Genomic DNA, 18568 nt, shown 5'->3' on the forward strand with positions numbered 1-18568 from the left:
ACGACTGTGGCTGAGAGCAGCTTCTGGCCCCGAGCACCCATCCGGGTGGAAAAGGTAAATGAATCCATTGGGTGCGGGGGCTCAGGGTCTGTCTCGTGGTTGTGCATCTGCACACAGATCTGTGGGTAGGTTTGTGTCAGTGTTTGTAGGTGTTTTTGCCCATGCAACTGAGCAGGGGGGGGTGTTTCTGAGAGCGGGTGTGTGTATTTGTGGACCTAGGAATGTCCATGTGTTTGAGTGTCTCTGCGTTTTGGGGACCCCGTGTCTCTCGGTGGCTCTCTGTGTGTTTATGCACCTCGTTTGTGACGGTGGGTCGGCCTGGATTGTGTGTTCGTGGGTGTGGCCATGTCGGCGTATGTGTGAATACTGATATATCTGTGCATCTGTGTGTACACACAGTGCTGACCGACTTTCCCTTCCCATTCACCAGCAGGAAGTACGCCGAGCGCCTTGATGAGTTGTTAGTTCAGACTCCTCTACGTCTGTCTACGGTCCTTCCAAACAAGGCCCCAATGCCGACAGCCCACACCATCTGCCTGGGATGGAACAGCTACACAGCTCTACGGCTACCCACCTCATATATCTCCATCTCTCTCTCCAGCCATCTTCATCCATACTCTCCAATCCATCCATCCATCCCCAACTCTCACCAGCCAGCCAGCCCCATATCTCCTTCTCTCCCCATAGCAACCCATCTAGCTATAATCTCCATCCTCACCCCCTGCTGTAAGCTCTCTGGGACTGTCTTTGTTGTTCTGCGTTTGTACAGCGCCTAGCGCCCTGGGGGCCTGGACACTACAATACTGCAAATAATAACAGTATCTGTCCATCCATCCGACATCTCCAGACGTACCCCCTCCCTCTTCCTCTCTTTTTCAAGCAATGACCAAAATGCCATTGCAGAGCCTGGAGCGAAGAGGGCCACTGTGGTGCCGAGCACATCATCTCTCCCCCCCTTCCCCGCCCAGGCGGCGAGCTCGGCGTTACTGCTGTCGACTAGGTGGTTTCATGCTGAAACCCCTCGGCAGGCTCAGCCATTAAGTTGTCACAGGCATTTAAAGGGCTGATTGAAGTGTTTGTCCTGCAGGAGAGGCGCAGCTGTAACCGCAAATCGCCGTCTGTCACTCTGGGGACAAAGCGGCGGATGGGAGATGACAGGAAGCTAATAATGTTTAAAGCCCTCACTGTATTTTCATTTACATTCATTAGCAATGCCGTAATGGAAGGAAAATTGATACTCATTTAGCCAGGGATGGGAATTAAAACCATTCGAGAAAGCCCACTTTGCAGTGCAGGGATTCACGCCAGGAATGTGTCTGGTAACGAGGAAAGCCATGTGCTATTTCTCAGTCTCAGAGCTTGGGACCTAGGTGCCATGGTGATGGGCTCCAGCGCAGATTAGGCTTGGTTTAAAGCCCAGGTTGGATTTTCTCTTCTTTGGGGGTGGTTCCAACGTCCTGATCAGGAGCTGAGAGGGGAGAAAGTCATCTCCTTGTTGTCAGTAGCTACCGCCTTGGTGCTCTGCTCTTGTTCGATGATGATAACAGTCGGCTGCATGCGTGTTCCCTCTGTGTGCTGCCCCGGCGCTGCGCAGATCGCTGACACAGCAAACCCCGAGAGAACCCCCAATGACCACAGACTCTAGTAAGGTACGAAGGCACCCGGCCAGGTTTATTGTCAAACGAATAGTTTCCCGTAGACTCTACAAGACATGCTACGAATTTGGCAATGGACCGGCTCAGTCAGTGGCAGGACTTTCCACTGGCCCTAGGCCAGACAAAGATGTGCACTCCAGGTCCTACTTTATACAGTAACAGGACAGATTACTCATCCCTACTGATGTATTGAAGTACAGCCCCTTGGCTCATTGGGGGCTGTCTCCTCCTTTGATCATGTTGTTTCAACCAGATCTATCCATCATGCTGTCCTTTTGACCCTGTCTTTAAGATGCACCTGCCTGTTCCTTGTTATGTCTGTGGAGTGTCCTGATGTCATCTTGGCACAAGTTCCTCTTCTTGCCAACTTCTGTGAGTGAGGCCTGCCTCTGGTTCACAGCCCAGCTTTTACTAAGTTAGCAATGCCTGGAAGTACTTTGGTTCAGGCTTCAGGCCTCAGACTAGGCCTCTGACACAAGAGGTTATGTTTCAGGGCCTCATATTACTACACTCCTCACACGCCCATCATTGTGGTATCTCTCCCTCCCCTAAGCTACTTCAGATTCTCAGGTTGGTGTGTGCTTGTACAAGAGAGGAACGCAGAGGGGGAAAGATCAGGCAAAGGGATGAGGGTAGTGTTGCATTCTGAGTGCTGTGAGGTCCGTGGTCTTGTAGTTCTTGTGGCAGAGAGTTCCACTGTCTAGGCGCAGTGCCCCTGGAAGTGTTCACCCTGCACTCATGAGTCTCCAACTCTTTGTATCGGCGTCACTGTCCTCATAGACTCATAGACTCATAGACATTAAGGTCAGAAGGGACCATTATGATCATCTGGTCTGACCCCCTGCATGCTGCAGGCCGCAAGACCCTTCCCTGGACTCTACCGTTGAAGTCCCCAATCCTGTGTTTTAGTGACTTCAATCGGCTGAGACCCTCCTGCTAGTGATCCCTGCCCCATGCTGCGGAGGAAGGCGAAAAACCTCCAGAGGCTCAGCCAATCTACCCTGGAGGAAAATTCCTTCCCGACCCCAAATATGGCGATCAGTAATACCCCGAGCATATAGGCAAGAGTCTCTAGCCTGACCCTTGTTGGCCATTATGCTGTTCATGTACCATTGCTTGGTTTTCCTTGGCTACTATGTTTTATCATTAAACCATTCCCTCCATAAACTTATCCAACTTAATCTTAAAACCAGACAGGTCCGTCGCCCCCACCGTTTCCCTCGGAAGGCCGTTCCAATATTTCACCCCTCTGATGGTCAGAAACCTTCGTCTAATTTCAAGCCTAAACTTCCCCCCGGCCAGTTTGTATCCATTCGTTCTCGTGTCCACATTAGTACTAAACTGGAATAATTCCTCTCCCTCCCTTGTATTAACCCCTCTGATATATTTAAAGAGAGCAATCATATCCCCCCTCAGCCTTCGCTTTGTCAGACTAAACAACCCAAGCTCCTCTAATCTCTTTTCATACGACAGGTTTTCCATTCCTCTGGTCATCTTAGTCGCCCTTCTCTGCACCCATTCCAGTTTGAGTTCATCTTTTTTAAACATTGGAGACCAGAACTGCACACAGTACTCCAAATGAGGTCTCACCAGCGCCTTATACAACGGAAGCAGGACCTCCCTATCTCTACTAGATATACCTCGCCTAATACATCCCAAGACCGCATTGGCTTTTTTCACCGCCACGTCACATTGCCGACTCATAGTCATCCTGCGGTCCACAAGGACCCCTAGGTCCTTCTCCTCTTCCGTTACTTCTAACCAATGTGTCCCCATCTTGTAACTAAAATTGTTATTATTCGTCCCCAAGTGCATCACCTTACACTTTTTACTATTAAATTTCATCCTATTTCTGATACTCCAATTCACAAGCTCATTCAAGTCTCCCTGCAGAGTATCCCTATCCTCCTCCGAGTTTGCAACGCCTCCCACCTTCGTATCATCCGCAAACTTTATCAGCCCACTCCTGCAATCGGTTCCGAGGTCAGTTATAAATAGATTAAATAAAATGGGTCCCAAAACCGAACCCTGAGGAACTCCACTGGTAACCTCCCTCCAACCCGACAATTCACCCTTTAATACGACCCGCTGCATTCTCCCCATTAACCAATTCCCTATCCACCTCTGGATTTTCATATCGATCCCCATGTCCTGGTGGAAGGCAGCTGTCGTGGGAGGCCGCAGCAGCAGAAGGAAAGCTGGTCTCTCCAGTACCTGAGGCCAGAGATGCACATAGCAGGACAGAGACACCCAGCTGGGCATCTGGGGTCTGACCAGAGGGAGCAAAACCTTTTGGGCCATTCCAGCAGGCAGTCGGGGTTTGTCCGGCGCAGCCCGTCCAGCAGCCCAGCCACGGAGGAAGGACGTGGCACGTTTTTCAGCAGAGAGACCTTCTCGGTCTGGGTGAGACCAGGAGAAACACCAGGCACAGGTCTCAGGGAGAGAGAGCGCAGTGGGGGTGACTGGCGCTGTAACAGCCGCCCTCCTGAATGTGACTCACGGAGAGCGCCCCCTGCGGACAGGCTGAAGGAGAGCGCCGATATTATTCTTAAAGGAGCAGTACACAGAAAACCCCCTTCTGGTGACAGCACAGAGGATCTAAGCTGGAGAATCAGAAAATCCTGCCTGGCTCTGCCTCTGACTTGCTGACCTCCGACTCTTCACTGCCCTCCCCTGGGAAACTGGGGTGGTGAGAGACTCATTGGGGCTAAACCCCGCCACGCTTGCAAAGGGGGTTGGGTCTGCACCTGCAGGAGGCCAGGGGATCGCTAAGACAGAAGCACTGCGTCCACTGAGCACCCCAACGGGGGAGCAGCTGTGAGGCAGGCACTTCAGCATTCACCGCCAGGGCCCCAGTTCAAATCCAGCACCGGGAGCCGGGTAGAACAGGGATTCTCCCTCTGGGTCTCCAACCCCGCAGCTGGAGGCTTGCGGTTGGCAGTGGGTGCAGCACCTGCTGGGGGCGCTTGGGGAAGGGGGCAGGAGAGGATGAGTGGGGTGGAGCTGTTGGCTCCCACAGGGAATCCAGCTGGACCCATCTAGGCTAGCTCCTCTCTGCCCCCACCACCCTCTTCTTTCCCCTGTCCTTTATCAACAACAAAACCCCGTGGCCTGACTAACACAACCGACTCATTGCAGGTCTCCTTGCCGCTGAACTCCGCTTCCCCAGCCGCTCGGCTCCAAACTCCCTGCTATCCTGCCCCAGGACTCCACATGATTCAAGCTTCTCATCCCCCTGAGCATGGCTCCTGCCCATGATCACGTCCCCCTCCAGTGGCTGCAATAGCCTGCTACAGCTGCGCAGCTCAGGGAGTTGCTCAGGACTGGAGCCGCAGAGAGCAGAACCCCAGTCCAAAGCTCAGGAAGTGTCTAGCTCCGGGGTTTTGCTTCCACTTGTTACAGCAGCAGGGCCAGCCGTGCAGTGCAGCTCCTTATCTGTTTTACAGATGGGGAAACTGAGGCACAGAGGAGGAAAGTGACTTGCCCAAGGTCAGCCAGCAGAACAGCAGCAGAGCCGGGATCAGAACCCAGATCTCCTGAATCTTAGCCCAGCCTACTGTCCACCAGGCCACAGCTGAAGCAGCCTGCCTCCTGATGGTGCCACACATCCAATAATGATCCATTTGTGTCCCTGGCCCTGATTCAGGAGAGCATTGACGCACGTGCTCAAATCCTATGGTATCCGGTGCTCTCCAGAATCCAGGCCTAGACACGGTCATCCTCAAAACAGGGCTTAAATGGGACACCAGTGGGGCCTTTCCTTCAGCTGCGGCCTTGCCCAGGGCCTTAGCACCCACAGCCGCTTCTGTCTGTGTTGGTGTCTGGGGGCCTGCAACTTTCTTACCCCCGTGTGGCCACCCCAGCTCCAGCATGTGAGCCCACGGCCTTCGTCCAGTTCTCCCCTGCTCCTGAGGCTACACCTCTTCCCCACTCTGCGTGGAGTCCTGAGCTAGCCCGATAGCCACCAAAGCTCATGCCCCGTTGCTGGCTGCGTGTGAAATGAGCGTGCAGGGTCTCACCTGGTCCCTAGCCAGGCGGGTTCCCACGTCGCAGAAACCACCAGTACAAGGGGCGCGGCAAGAACCGACTGATGGTGCTCATGCCCCCTGTCTGCTCTCGTGATGCTCGGGGCAGGGCCAGGCAGCGCGGAGGCACCATAAACCCAGCACCCCGGCGTGGCGTGCGAGGGGTTTGCGGTGGGTATCGTCCTCCCTCTGTTTAGATAAAAACAAACTCCTGGGCGTGCCTCCGGTCGTTCATCAGCCCTGGCTCAAAAGCCGGCTGGTGGGGAGCTCTGGCACGGCCTGACAGACTAAGTGCTGCTTGTCACGGCGCACAATGAGCTGCTTCCCGTCTGTTTTGCCAGGTCATTAAGATGCACTAAGCGCCGGCAGCTCGATAGCGGATCACCGCGGCCTGCCCCGCCCCCTGCCGCCCCCGCCCCTTTCCCTTGCCGAGCAGAAAGGGGGGCCAGTGGGGACACGGGAGGTGCCATTTTATCAGGCGAAGGAAATAGCAACACAGCTGAGCCGACCTGCTCCCGTCTCCATCAGCCGGGCTGGAGGGTCCCTGTGGCGCTGAGATCGGTCCCTTCGCTGGGAGTGGGGGTTGGCTGTCGCCCAGCAGCACTGTTAGCGCGCCGGTGCCCGTCGGAGAGCCAGTGGCGGTCATTATTAACTATTCTGATTTCATATCAATATCACAGGCCAGAGACCTGCCCCACACCAATTGCTAGAAAACATCCCATCTGGATATTAAATTGTCAGTGACGGAGAATCCACCGCAACCCAAATGACTCTCACTGTTAAAAATTTACACCTTCTTTCCTGTCTGAATTTGTCCAGCTTCAACTTCCAGCTGTTGGATCGTGTCAGATCGTCCTCCGCTAGACTGAAGAGCCCGTTATCGAATATTTGTTCCCTGTGTAACTTCTTACAGACTGTAAGTCACCCCTTACCCTTCTCTTTGTGAGGCTAAAAATAGATGGAGTTCTTTGAGTCTCTCGCTATCAGGCAGGTTTTCTAACCCTCTGATAGTTCTCCTGGCTCTTCTCGGAACCCTCTGCAATTTATCCACATCCTTCTTGAACGGCGGGCGCCAGAACTGGGCCCAGGATTCCAGCCGCGGTCGCACCAGTGCCAAATACAGAGGTCAAATATCCTCTCTGCTCCGACTGGAGAGTCCCCTGGTTAAGTGTCCCAGGATCACATTCGTTCTTTTGGCCACAGCGGCACCCTGAGAGCGGTAGTTTCAAAAGGCCATGACCAGATTGGGCCCCATTGTGCTGGGTGCTGCACAGACATGCAGTAAATGACAGGCCCTGAATCCACGCTCCCCAAAGGAGCCTCTGGGAGTGCACTAGAACTCAGGGCAGACCCTATGACGGTGCGCCAGCACTCAGGACAGACCCTTGCAAGCAGCCCTGTAGTACCCTGGCTATGCACCCGAGACTGCCCGTGATAACACCCCAATGCACCCAAGTCCCTATGACCACACAGAGACGCTCGCCGGGACCCTACAATCACCTGTTGGCCACCGTACAGTAACACGATTTAGGCTGTACGATCCTCACGCAGGAGCCTTGTCTTTAAAACCCCACGCAGTCCCCCAGTGCTGCACATTTAGGACCAACCCTCCAGCCGTCGATCAGAACTCAGGAGCGTTTCTGCCTGGCCCCTCTGGTTCTTCAGCAGCGAGGCCTGGAAATGCTCCCCCGGATCCTACTGCAGCCGCTGCCCAGGGCGTGCTGGGTTATTGGGAAATCCCGTCACTCATGGAGACGGAGCCCAATCAAAAGCCAGATTCCGGTGCCCCCGAACGACGGAGCCACTGAGAGCCAGATCCGAGCGGGCAGTTCTGGCCTTTCTCCAACCCCCAGCTCATTGGGGCCCATTTCCATCTTCAGCGCCCGGGCCTGTGACCTCCCATCACCCTCCCAGCACGCAACCCATCGGCCGACAGACAACGACCCAGGCCAGTTCCTTCAGCTCTTGTCACATTTCACATGCTCCCTCGGGACACGCTGCTGTCGTCCAGTCAATTATGCGTTGTCACACCAGCGCCACGGGGATGGTAAGATGTTTGCTCTCATTCTAGATCCATTAAACCTGGAGCTGCTCAAGGAAGACAGATGCGGTCCCAGCCCACACCCAGGCGTCCGCGACGGGACTCAGAGCTCTGACTGCATAACTGGAAGAGACGTTTCCCCCGCCGCTCGTAGTGTCTCCCAGAGGCCTACGCGGCCAAGAGAGCTCTTCCCTTGCTCTCTAACCTAGCACTGGCTCTGGCTCGCTCGCCCGGCCGTCTCCGCATGCTGCCAGCAAGCTGGTCCCTGTCCTGCTCTCGCCGCCAGCCCAACTCCCAGACTGAGAGCCGGGGCAGGACACTGGGGACATGTCAGAAGGCACACACACAATCCAAGGGGGTGGATGGACAGATGAGACAAATGGATATGGGCGTAAGACAGGCAGATAGAGAGAGGATGGCTTCACCAGCTGGACCGGGGTCCTTGATCCATTTGTTGCTCCCTGCCCCTGGCCATTCTGATAAAAGCAGATACTCAGTCATGACCTCCCGTCTTTAGCCCTGGTGCGTGACAGGAGCTACTTTGTCCCTGGCAGGACTGCGTGGCCAGGAGATGCTCGGGATCGCAGGATTTCTTTGCACGTAGGCAGTGAAGTGATGGGCCCGCTCGAAACACAATAGCTGGGTCCCCAGCTAGGCCTGGGGATGGATGGAGCTGAAGAATAATTCCGGTTCCTCCAGGCTGGGAACCTTCCCGGCAGCTCAGCTGGGGTTCCCAGAGATCTGCCTGGGATGCGGTGCCTTGTCCACGCTCCGATGGAGGACGGGGGGTTGGGGCGGCTGGAGGGGAGACAGAGTCGTGTGCTGAAGTGGAATGCCATGTGCTGTAGCTCCCTCCCTCCTCCCATTGCCCCATGGAGCCTGTGTATGGAACAGGGACTGGCATGAGGCAGCAGCTGCTGCTCCATTTGTTCAGCCAGACGCCCCGGCCTGGAGCGGGCCAAACGCAACAGCTGCCGGGGCGGGTGAGCAGGTCGGGGAAGGGATGCCCTGGGTCTGGGCTTTGCTCAGAGGGTGAAGAAGGGGAACGGCGGCTTTTCCTTCATCTCAGCACCCTGCCAGCTCCTCAGTTCATCACCTGACGGGTGCCATCACAGAGCCATCGACCTGTAGGGCTGGAAAGGACATCAGGAGATCATCACGTCCAGCCCCTGCACTGACGCAGGACCAAGTAAACCTAGACCGTCCCTGACAGGGGTTCATCCAACCTGTTCCTAAAAACCTCCAAGGGTGTGGATTCCACAACCTCCCTTGGACGCCTGTTCCAGAGCTGACCTCCCCTTAGAGTTGGAAAGCTTTTCCTGATATGTAGCCTACATCCCTCCTCTTCGCTGCCGGGGCAGCCACACTAACCGCACGGGGGAAACAGTCTTCTTGCTCTTGGTTCTGGTGCCTGGAGCCTCAGTGTCCTCCCCAACCCTGCAAGCATCAGGGGCAACTGCAGGGGAAGTCCTGCTCAGCCCCCGCAGCCCTGGGAAGGAGCATGCTCCGGCGCTCCGTGGGGCTGGACCATGCTCCGGCGCTCCGTGGGGCTGGACCATGCACAGACCGGTCTCATGTAGGAGCATGCTCAGTGCACATGGAATCTTCAGAGAATTTAGCTGCCAAACTCAAACACGTGTCTACTGAGCACGTGCAAAATGAGATTTTTTTCCCCAAGGCTTGTAACTTGGCCAAATTGGAGTGTTTTCTCATGGGAACAGCAAAAGGCACCTCCCTGATTCCAGGGTGACCCCCACCCCCTGTGAAATTTCAAGTCCCTTCTTCAATGCATGAGGGTGCTAGAGCATCTTAAAGAAACGGCAGTAAGATTTTTTTTTAACATGAGCAAAACAACGGATGTTCCCCTAATGTCATTTTAAGAAATGGCTGGACTGTTTTTGCCGAAACTTCCCAAAATAGTCAGCCTGAGATAGACACCTGGCTTGGAAAATGTCTGCCCAAATAGGTAGCGTTTGCAACATTATAAGCAATTGAAAACAGGGTCTTATAATAGGAAGTGTCAGGCCCCAGCTCCCCTTTAATTACAATTGTGCCCAGAGGCCCTGGTCAGGATCGGGGCCCTTTTGTGCTAGGTGCTGCAGGACAATCTAGGAAAACATGGACGCTGCCCCAAAGAGCTCACAATCTACGAAGGCAAGAGACAGGTGGTTGCTGAAGGGAGGAGGGTGTGAGCAAATGTGTTTGCAGGCAGGTTCATCCGTGATTACTAAATTACTATGAACAGACAAAGCCAGTGTCAGCGACCAGCCCCCGCTGCCCCTCAACCAGGGCATCAACAATCAGCTGATTGTGCGATTGCCCAGCCCCACCTTCCCTCTTACTGCCCCCTCATTCAGCCCCCCCACTTCCCCTCTGCCTATTGTCAGCCCTGTCTCCCCTCCCATTCCCCCCTCGCCTGGCCCCACTTCCCCTTCAGTTCCCCCCAGTCTCCATCTCCTGTCCCCGCACCCTGCTTCCCTTCCCCTCCTATTCACCCTGTTTGAGCCACTCATTTTAAGGCACATTATAGTCCTACAGTTTGCAGTGTGCAAAGGGAGAGCTCCAGACAGAGGGGCAGAGCTCTGCAGTGGCCCTAGTGAGGGCCCCCCCCCACACACACACACGCCAGGGACAGGCATTGACTCCCGGCCGTGCTGCTGACTCCATCAGCTGGCGCGTCTGCGTTTCTGGGGCATACGGCGCTATGAGGTCACATATCACCTGCCAGCTGCTGCTGGAGTCACCGCCGAGAGCCCCCACTGCGGGAATCCGCAGCCCCTCCCCCCCCAGTATGTCTCCTAATGGCAGGCAAACAGCAAAGCCCCCGAGGGAGCCGGTGCCCCCGCTCCACGGTTAGCGAGGCAGCAGCCAGATAACCGCGAGGCGCACCCTGCACGCCGAGAACGGGGTTTGGGGGAGGATGTCAAACGCTGCTGGGGTCTGTCGCTCCATTCAATATTTGTAGGGCCGGTTTCAGCAGCGGCTGGGCCGGAATCTCAGAAAGCGCCTGGGAGAACTCAACCGCCACAGAGCCAGGAGCACGTAGGCGGCTGGGTGGGGCTGGCTCGCCCCCTCGATTGGTCACCACCGCTCCAGCCCGGGCCCCATCCTGCCGCTGCAGAATCTTCAGCGCGGAGAGGCTGACGCTAGGCTCCTAGATGACCCTTATTAAGGCACCTCCGTGTAAGCGGGGCTCATTCTGCAGAGGTGCGCAGCCCCCACACACCCCAGGGAAGTCAATGGGAGCTGGAGGGGCTCAGCACCATTGAACAGGGGAACGGAGAAGCGGGACATGGGGCAGGCAAGTTCGGAAATGCTGGCCTAGCAGCCCGGCCCGGCCTTTCTCTTGCACCCTTACAGACGCCCCGGGGCTGCCTTTCTCATTCGTGCTACACCCCAAAAGCAAACAATGCCGAGGGCATGGCAGGATCAGGCCCCCATTTCAGCGGCGCTGAGCCGGCAAAGTGCTTTCCCCAGCGCTCGCTTGAGTGGCGAAACACACAGCCGAAGCCTCAGACCTAATTAAGTCGGAAGCGCTCCCAGACGCTGGGGCAGGCCTGGCCCACTTACCTGCTGCGGTTAGCTCTGCTGGGGGAGGGACGGGGAAGGCTTCTTATCCCACGCCCATCCCCGTGGTATCTGAGCGCCTCAAGCCCTGCTGTTTGCAGGGAGTTTGAGGCTCAGCCTGCCCCCAACTCACACAACTGGCACAGGAGACTCAGTTAACGCCAGCTGGCCGCCCTTCACTCGCGTTCAGGCTGAAATCATGGCTGGGCCCACGAGGCAGCGTTCCCGTCTGCATGAGCCCAGGCTCGGATCTGGGTTCGAATGGCGCTGAGATCGGCTCTGGTGGGATTCCAGCCACCTCGGGCTGAAAAGGTGCCTGCTCTCATGAGACCGCAGCGGCATCTGAAAAACAGATGCCCTGCCCCCGGGTTTGGCTCCATGCTGGAACCCACGGCCTGCCCAGGATCTAGCCCCTCCAACAGCGCAGCTGAACGTGGAGCCTGTGTGCTCACACCCAGAGACGGTCGCAGGCTTTCGGTCCCGCTCCAATCTACGAAGCCCTCAGAATAGAGCCAGGCTCCCTGAGAGACCCCCTGGGAGGAGGCAGGTACCCGGCTCTGCGTTAGGGGGCTTTTCTGGTGGGGGCTGATGGGGGTCAGCTTTCCTCCCCACCTTTGGCGACAGCAACATCGGCGCTGGTTCCTCGTCTCCCTCCCATGCCCGGTCCCATCTGCCCAGCCGGAGTGGAGAGGTTCCCTCCCCCATTCAGAGCCCTGCCCTATGTGGAGTCAACCTCTCACACAGCCCCTCCCCCACCCCCCCCAAAAAGCCCCACGCAAGGGAGGCCCTGTGAGATGCGGGGTTCGCCGGTTAGCCGCATCAGCCTGCCCTTTCTCTCAGGTCCCCACGTCCCAAAGGAAACACAGCAAAGCCCTGGGCGCCCCCCGGATCCGGACCACCAGCTTCCAGCTTCCCTGTGAGTGGTGAATTTTGGTCTAGACGGGGATTGCTCCCTGGGGCCACCCTGCCTGCTCCCTGCCATAGCCAGCTGAGGGCACACGGCCCACCTAGGCTGACCGCTTCTCTGGCCAGTCACAGAGGTCAAGGCCAGAAGGGACAACCAGACCATCCCGTCTGCCCTGCTGTGCAGCCCAGGCCACCGATCCCACCCAGCACCCGCGCCCTGACCCAGCAACCGGAATTAGACCGAACTATTACAGCCCACAGGGGACTGGACTAGTATGTGCCCAAGAGAGAGAATCAGAGGGACTGAGCGGCACCAGTGCCCGAGGTCCCCACAGCGATGAGACATGCCCAGACAATCCTGGGACGCGACCTGCACCCACACGCTGCAGAGGAAGGTGAACCCCACCCCAACGTTACTGCTCCTCTGACCTGGGGGGAAATTCCTTCCAGACCCCACACGCGGCGATCAGTCAGACCCTGAGCACATGAGCACCAGCCAGCCAGCCGAGCAGCTGAGAGAGAGCACATGCTCGGTGCCACCGTGGGGCCCTGCTCCCACCCAGTGTCTCATGTCCTGCCGCAGTCACCCCAATGCTTCAGAGGCAGGAGACGACCCTCACGCACCCAGACCCCTTCCCGATGCCCGCAGGCTGGCTGACAGCCTGAAGCAGGAGCTTTAGGGACTTCCTGATGCTCCAGAGGAAGGCGTGGACTCCCTGAAGAGTTGTCCGGGTGTGCATGCTGAACCTTCCTTCTCCTGTTTGCATTTGTGCCTTCCCACGGTGCCTCAGTCAGCACCCAACGCCTCAGGGCAGCCGGCCGTGGCAAACACCTGCTCTGGGGACGTTGCATCCCAGCAGATTCCTTCTGCATGACGAGAGACCTAACCTCAACCAGCCCTGGGCTCTGCAGCCCTGGCTCCCATCTTCTCAGCTCCCTGCTCTCTCTAGAAAGGCCTGAACCAAAATGCCCCAATCCAGACTTTGGACATACATATTCAGATTTAATTCCAAAAACTGTCACATGAGCCCGTCGTGGGCCTTGATCCCAATTCCCTGGCTGACATGCTGGGAGCTGGCAGCGGCTCCATCCCAGAACGCACCTAACAAAAAGATCCTGGGATGAGGGTTAGCTTTGAAGCACCACAACCACATCTGTTGATTGACCCAAGGCCTGACGCCTTCTCACTCCAGGTGTGTTCTGGGGTTTCGTCCCCAGTCTATTCTGAAACTCTCCCCTTAACTGCTAGGTAGCCGGGCTATCACCTTTGGTCTCCAAGGAGCCCGGAGTGCCTTGCAATCCATTCCTTAGACAGGAACCATATCAGTAGCCCCCTCTGGGGCGGAAGGCAGCAGCAGTGCCCAGATTCAGAGACAGAACAATGCCTAGCATTTCCCAGATCAGGATCTCAAAGCACGTTCGAAAGGTGAATAAACAGGAAACATGCAGGCAAGTGAGGCCAGGAGGGAAGTGAATTGACTTGCTCGGGGTTATGTCGCAACTCAAAAGTGGGGCTGGGCTCAGAGCAAAGTCACCTCGCTCCTAATTCCATGCTCATAGCACTGGGCCCTCTACACAACACGCAGGAGGTCAGCACTGGGCGAGGAGAAGAATATTGTATGCGACGGACACGACAGCTGGGATGTAAGGTGGGAGGATGCAGTTAATACAACAGAAACAGGCAGCACCCCTCTGCCTGGGAAAACGCCATGGGATCTGTAATAACATAATGACTTCGGCTCGGCCTTATTACCGGTAGCACCTCAAGGCCCCTCTGTGCTAGGCGCTGCACAGACAGCCTCCCTTCCCTGCCGTCTTAAAGAGGCAAGACACCCAAAGGAAAGGTGCCGAGGTGATACAGCAGGTAGGTGGCAGAACCAGGGCTAGCACCCAGCTCACCTGACTTCCCAGGCCAAACCCCTACCCACTAGACCACACTGCCTCTTGTTCTCACCCGGGCACTTCTAGCCGCACCACTCTAGAGCACTGAGGTCAGGAGCACTGACTCTGAGAGAACAGCGCCCCCTAATGAGTCACAACCGCATTGCCTGTAGGACCTTGTTGCTTTTTTTCCCAAACCCCGACCCTCCCCCCCGAACCCTTCTTAGCTTGGGAGCCCTGACAAGCCCGCAGCCCGTGCTGGTGCTACAGTAGTAGTGCATGCGATTTTCAATGCACTGTTCAAACAGCTAATTCACTGACCCTCGTGCCCCGCGAGCTGGGTAAATATTATGATCCCTATTTTAAAATGGGAAAACTGAGGCTTCAATCATGGAAGTCACTTGCCTAAGCCAGTGACATTACAGGGACTAGAATCCAGGCGGCCTGGCTCTGCGCTCGATCCACTAGACCACCTGTAGCACCCCAAGCTTTTTCTTAACCCTTTAAGCTTCCAAGCCTAGCCTGAAGCAGGAGCTTTCCCTGTGATTACCAAGGGGGTTTGGTAATTCTTCTCATCTCAAAGCGCCGAGTGAGGCCACATAAACAAAGTGCAGACTGGGGGAATTAGGCGATAAGGTGCATCCATCCTTCGGTGGTGTGGAGCACGTCAACAAGGTAGTAAGAAGTTACAGGGTGAGAGGACATGTAAGCCTCACCCCTCCCAGTGGTGCATCAGAAATGCAGCCACTTCTGGGGCGGAACATGGCAACTGCCAACAGCACAACATAAGCGTCTAGGGCAGGAGCGTGGTAACATCTTGGCAGGCACGCAGAGGGCTCTGCAGGGCATTGCCAGCCCCAGCAGTCACCAGGCCGGGTTTGGGATGACTGGGGGATCCCAGCGCCCTCGCTCTCAATGACCAGGGAGCACCCGGAAAGGAATCCAATTGGGGTTCACAGCCACAGAGCTGGGATAAGGGCCCCAGCTTTCCTGGGCCTGTGGCACCCTCTCGGATGATCCCGTAGACCCCTGCGAGGGGCAGCAGGAGGCAGAGTTGGAAGCAACACGGATTTATTACGAAGCCCAAAGGAAACCTCAGCCCTGCAGCCTCATCACCAGCATTCCCTCCGCAAGCAGCATCCCAACCTGGCAAAGCGCTGATTTACTGATCTCCGGCGTCCTCTGGTGGCAGCACTGCCGAACTGCTTGGGATTCCCGGGGAAAGGGGAAATAAAGAGAAGGGGGTCCCATCCAACACAGCCCTGCTGGGGGGGGGGGCGTGAGGGCTGGGAATGCAACATGCCCCTTTGTGGGCACAGTCACCCTATTGGTCCTGAAGGAGCAAGGGTCATCCATTCCCAAGCCTCTGCATGAAGGTCATGTCCAGACCCGGCCGGGGTGGGTGTATTACACACTTTGGATAGGTGGGTGGATGGATACTAGCTCCTCTCTCACCAGGGTCTCTCTTTGCCCACCTCCTGGTCTTCCCGTACCCCCATTGCTCTCCTGTCCCGACTTTCCCTGCCTCCCAGCCGTCCCCACGTTCCTCTGCCACAGTCCTCTTCTTTCCCAGGTTATCTCCCTCCCTGTGGGCCTCTGGCCTTCTCCCCCACTGCTTGTCCAACCCTTACCTGTCTTTCCTGCCCCCCTCCCAACACACCAGACTCTCACTGTCCCACTTCCGCCCACAGGCCTTGAGTGCTATCAGCACTTCCCGCTGGGCGGGAATGACAGAGGAATATTGAGGAGTCCGAGAGAGCCAGGAGGAGTAACAGCTTACAAGGGCTCAAGAGGAAAGTCGGTGTTAGGGTCAAGGCATTGGATGGAGACTTAGGAGACTGGGGTTATATTGCTGGCTCTGCCACTGGTGTTCTGGATGATCGTGGGCAAGTCCCTGTTCTGTGCCTCAGTTTCCCCATCTGTAAAATGGGGACAACGCCACTGATTGCTTTGAGATCTACTGGCGAAAAGCACTATGAAGAGCCAGGTGTTATCATTTGGGGGCGGGATCAATGTCGGCCTCTCCGTTCATACAGTGCCCAGCACATCAGGGCTGTTGCCAACACATCAATATGAAATAATAAATGAGGATACCGCCTTATATCCATGCCTATTTGGGGTTTACATCAAATCAGGAACCAGCCAACCAACTGACTTCAGCCTCATTCCCACCATCCTGGGTTCGGTGCATAATGCCAGCAGCCTGCTCGTGGACTCCTGACCTACCCTCATCCATGAGCACGGAGGGAGACGTGAGGCTGAGCTAACCAGCAGACCATCTTGGCTTGGCTTTGGGACACACGCTGCTCCTGCATTCTATTCCTTGCTCTGTGTCACCTCACCGCCCTGTGCCTCGGTTTCCCCATCTGTAAAAAGGGGCTTCATCTCTCTTTCCTATTTCATACAGTTGTGAGAAGGGTTAATTCATAGATTCCCAAGGGCAAAAGGGACTATGGCAACAATCTAATCTGACCTCCTGCATATCGCAGGCCAGAGAACTTCCCCACAATAATCTTTGTTTGAACTAGTGCAGATCTTTTAGAAAAACACCCCATCTTGATTAAAATGAATGCTTGTCCAATGCCAGGAGATCGATCCCTGGATGAGAGGTGCTAGGAAAGTGCTATTAATAAATAATCATAACACTACCCAGCTCTCACAGATTGGCTTGGCAGAATCTGAGTTTTTTAAATTTAATTTCAACCGAGAAAATCAATGCTTATTTTAAAGCTTTTTTTTTCTCAATTTTTATTCATTTCTATTTTCACAGTTGTGCAAAATTAGAAGGGGAAGCTGCGATCACATGGTGTAGCAAAGATCCCCTACACCCTGCTCCAGCAGCAGCCTCATCCCAGTGCTTCCCCATTCCTAAAATTATCGTGGTAAAGCATGGGTGGAGGGGATGGAGGCAACTGCCCCCCCCTTAAATAGCACCCCTGCTCCAATTCCACCAATGCCAGCATTACAACATGTTTTATACACGTCAAGGTGGGACTCAAAGCTCTCAAAAGCACCATGTCGTAGAATCATAGACTATCAGGGTTAGAAGGGACCTCAGGAGGTCATCTAGTCCAACCCCCTGCTCAAAGCAGGACCAACACCAACTAAATCATCCCAGCCAGGGCTTTGTCAAGCCGGGCCTTAAAAACCTCTAAGGATGGAGATTCCACCACCGCCCTAGGGAACCCATTCCAGTGCTTCACCACCCTCCTAGTGAAATAGTGTTTCCCAGTATCCAACCTAGACCTCCCCTCCCCATTTGTCTTACTTTGCCGAGGTGTCACTTTCGATCAGTATGGATGGAAATAATTTTGCCTTGGTTTGTGCGTGTGTACGCTGAAATCGACGTTTACCGACATTTACTGATAAAAAGTGAATCCTGCCACGCCTAGTTATCTCGTACTTCCCACCAATAGATCTCAACACGCTTTACAAGGGAGGCCAGTATCCTTATCCTCATTTCACAGATGGGGAAACTGAGTCACAGAGTGGGGAAGCGACTAAACCGAGATCACATTCAAAGGTTTGCTCCTATACAGCCGACGAGCCGGAGTCTGCGCTCTGCAGAAACAGATCCCACGTTCTCAGGCGTGATACCGCTCATTCCGATCATTGCCCTGTCGTCCAGACAGCGCGTTGAGAAACATGATAGTAAATTGAATCTGAAATGGTTCTAAATTCTCATGAGCTCCAACCAAATCCCCACAATAATCTCGAGAGCCGTGCTTTTAGAAAACCAGCCAATCTTGATTTAAAACTTGCCAGTGATGGAGAATCCACCACGCCCCTTGGTAGGTTGTTCCAATGGTTATTCACGCTCACCGTTAAAAATGTACACCTTATTTATGTCTGCATTTGTCTAGCTTCAAGTTCCAGCCATTGGATTGTGTTAGACCTTCCGCTGCTAGATTGAAGAGACCATAATTAAATATTTATTCCCCAGGTAGGTACTTATAGACTGGGATCAAGTCCCTGCCCCACCTCCCCCTTTAACCTTCTCTGTGTTAAACTAAACAGACTGAGCTCCTGGAGTCTCTCACTGTGTGGCAGGTTTTCTAATCTGTTATTCCTACTGAATCAATAAGCAATAATCATTCACGCTGCCACGTCTGTGCCCATGCAGGGCCCCACTCACCCCTATGGCCATGTGGAGCCATTTGGGCTGAACTCCCCTCCTGCTCCAGAGGCCCAGACTCCTCCCCTTTGTGCCAACAGGAGACTCACCTTCAGCAGTGTGAGGCATAGGACACGTAACTGCGGAGTCCTGATTCCACATCACCCACTGCTGCGGGGGGCCAGGGGAGGATGCTGTCTGCAGGGGGACAGGGTGCTCCCAGTTGGTGCGGAGCGAAGGGGGGAAGGCGCTGGTAGCTCGGGGCTGGGGGGGAACACGGGGTGAAGATACTGGGTGTGCTTCCAGCTCGGGGGTTGGGGGAAGAGGACTATGCAGTCTGCTCCCTGCTGGGGAGGGGGTGCCAGGGGTTGCATGCTGG

Source organism: Malaclemys terrapin, chromosome 5 (genome assembly GCF_027887155.1).
Source record: "Malaclemys terrapin pileata isolate rMalTer1 chromosome 5, rMalTer1.hap1, whole genome shotgun sequence".
NCBI lineage: Eukaryota > Metazoa > Chordata > Testudines > Emydidae > Malaclemys > Malaclemys terrapin.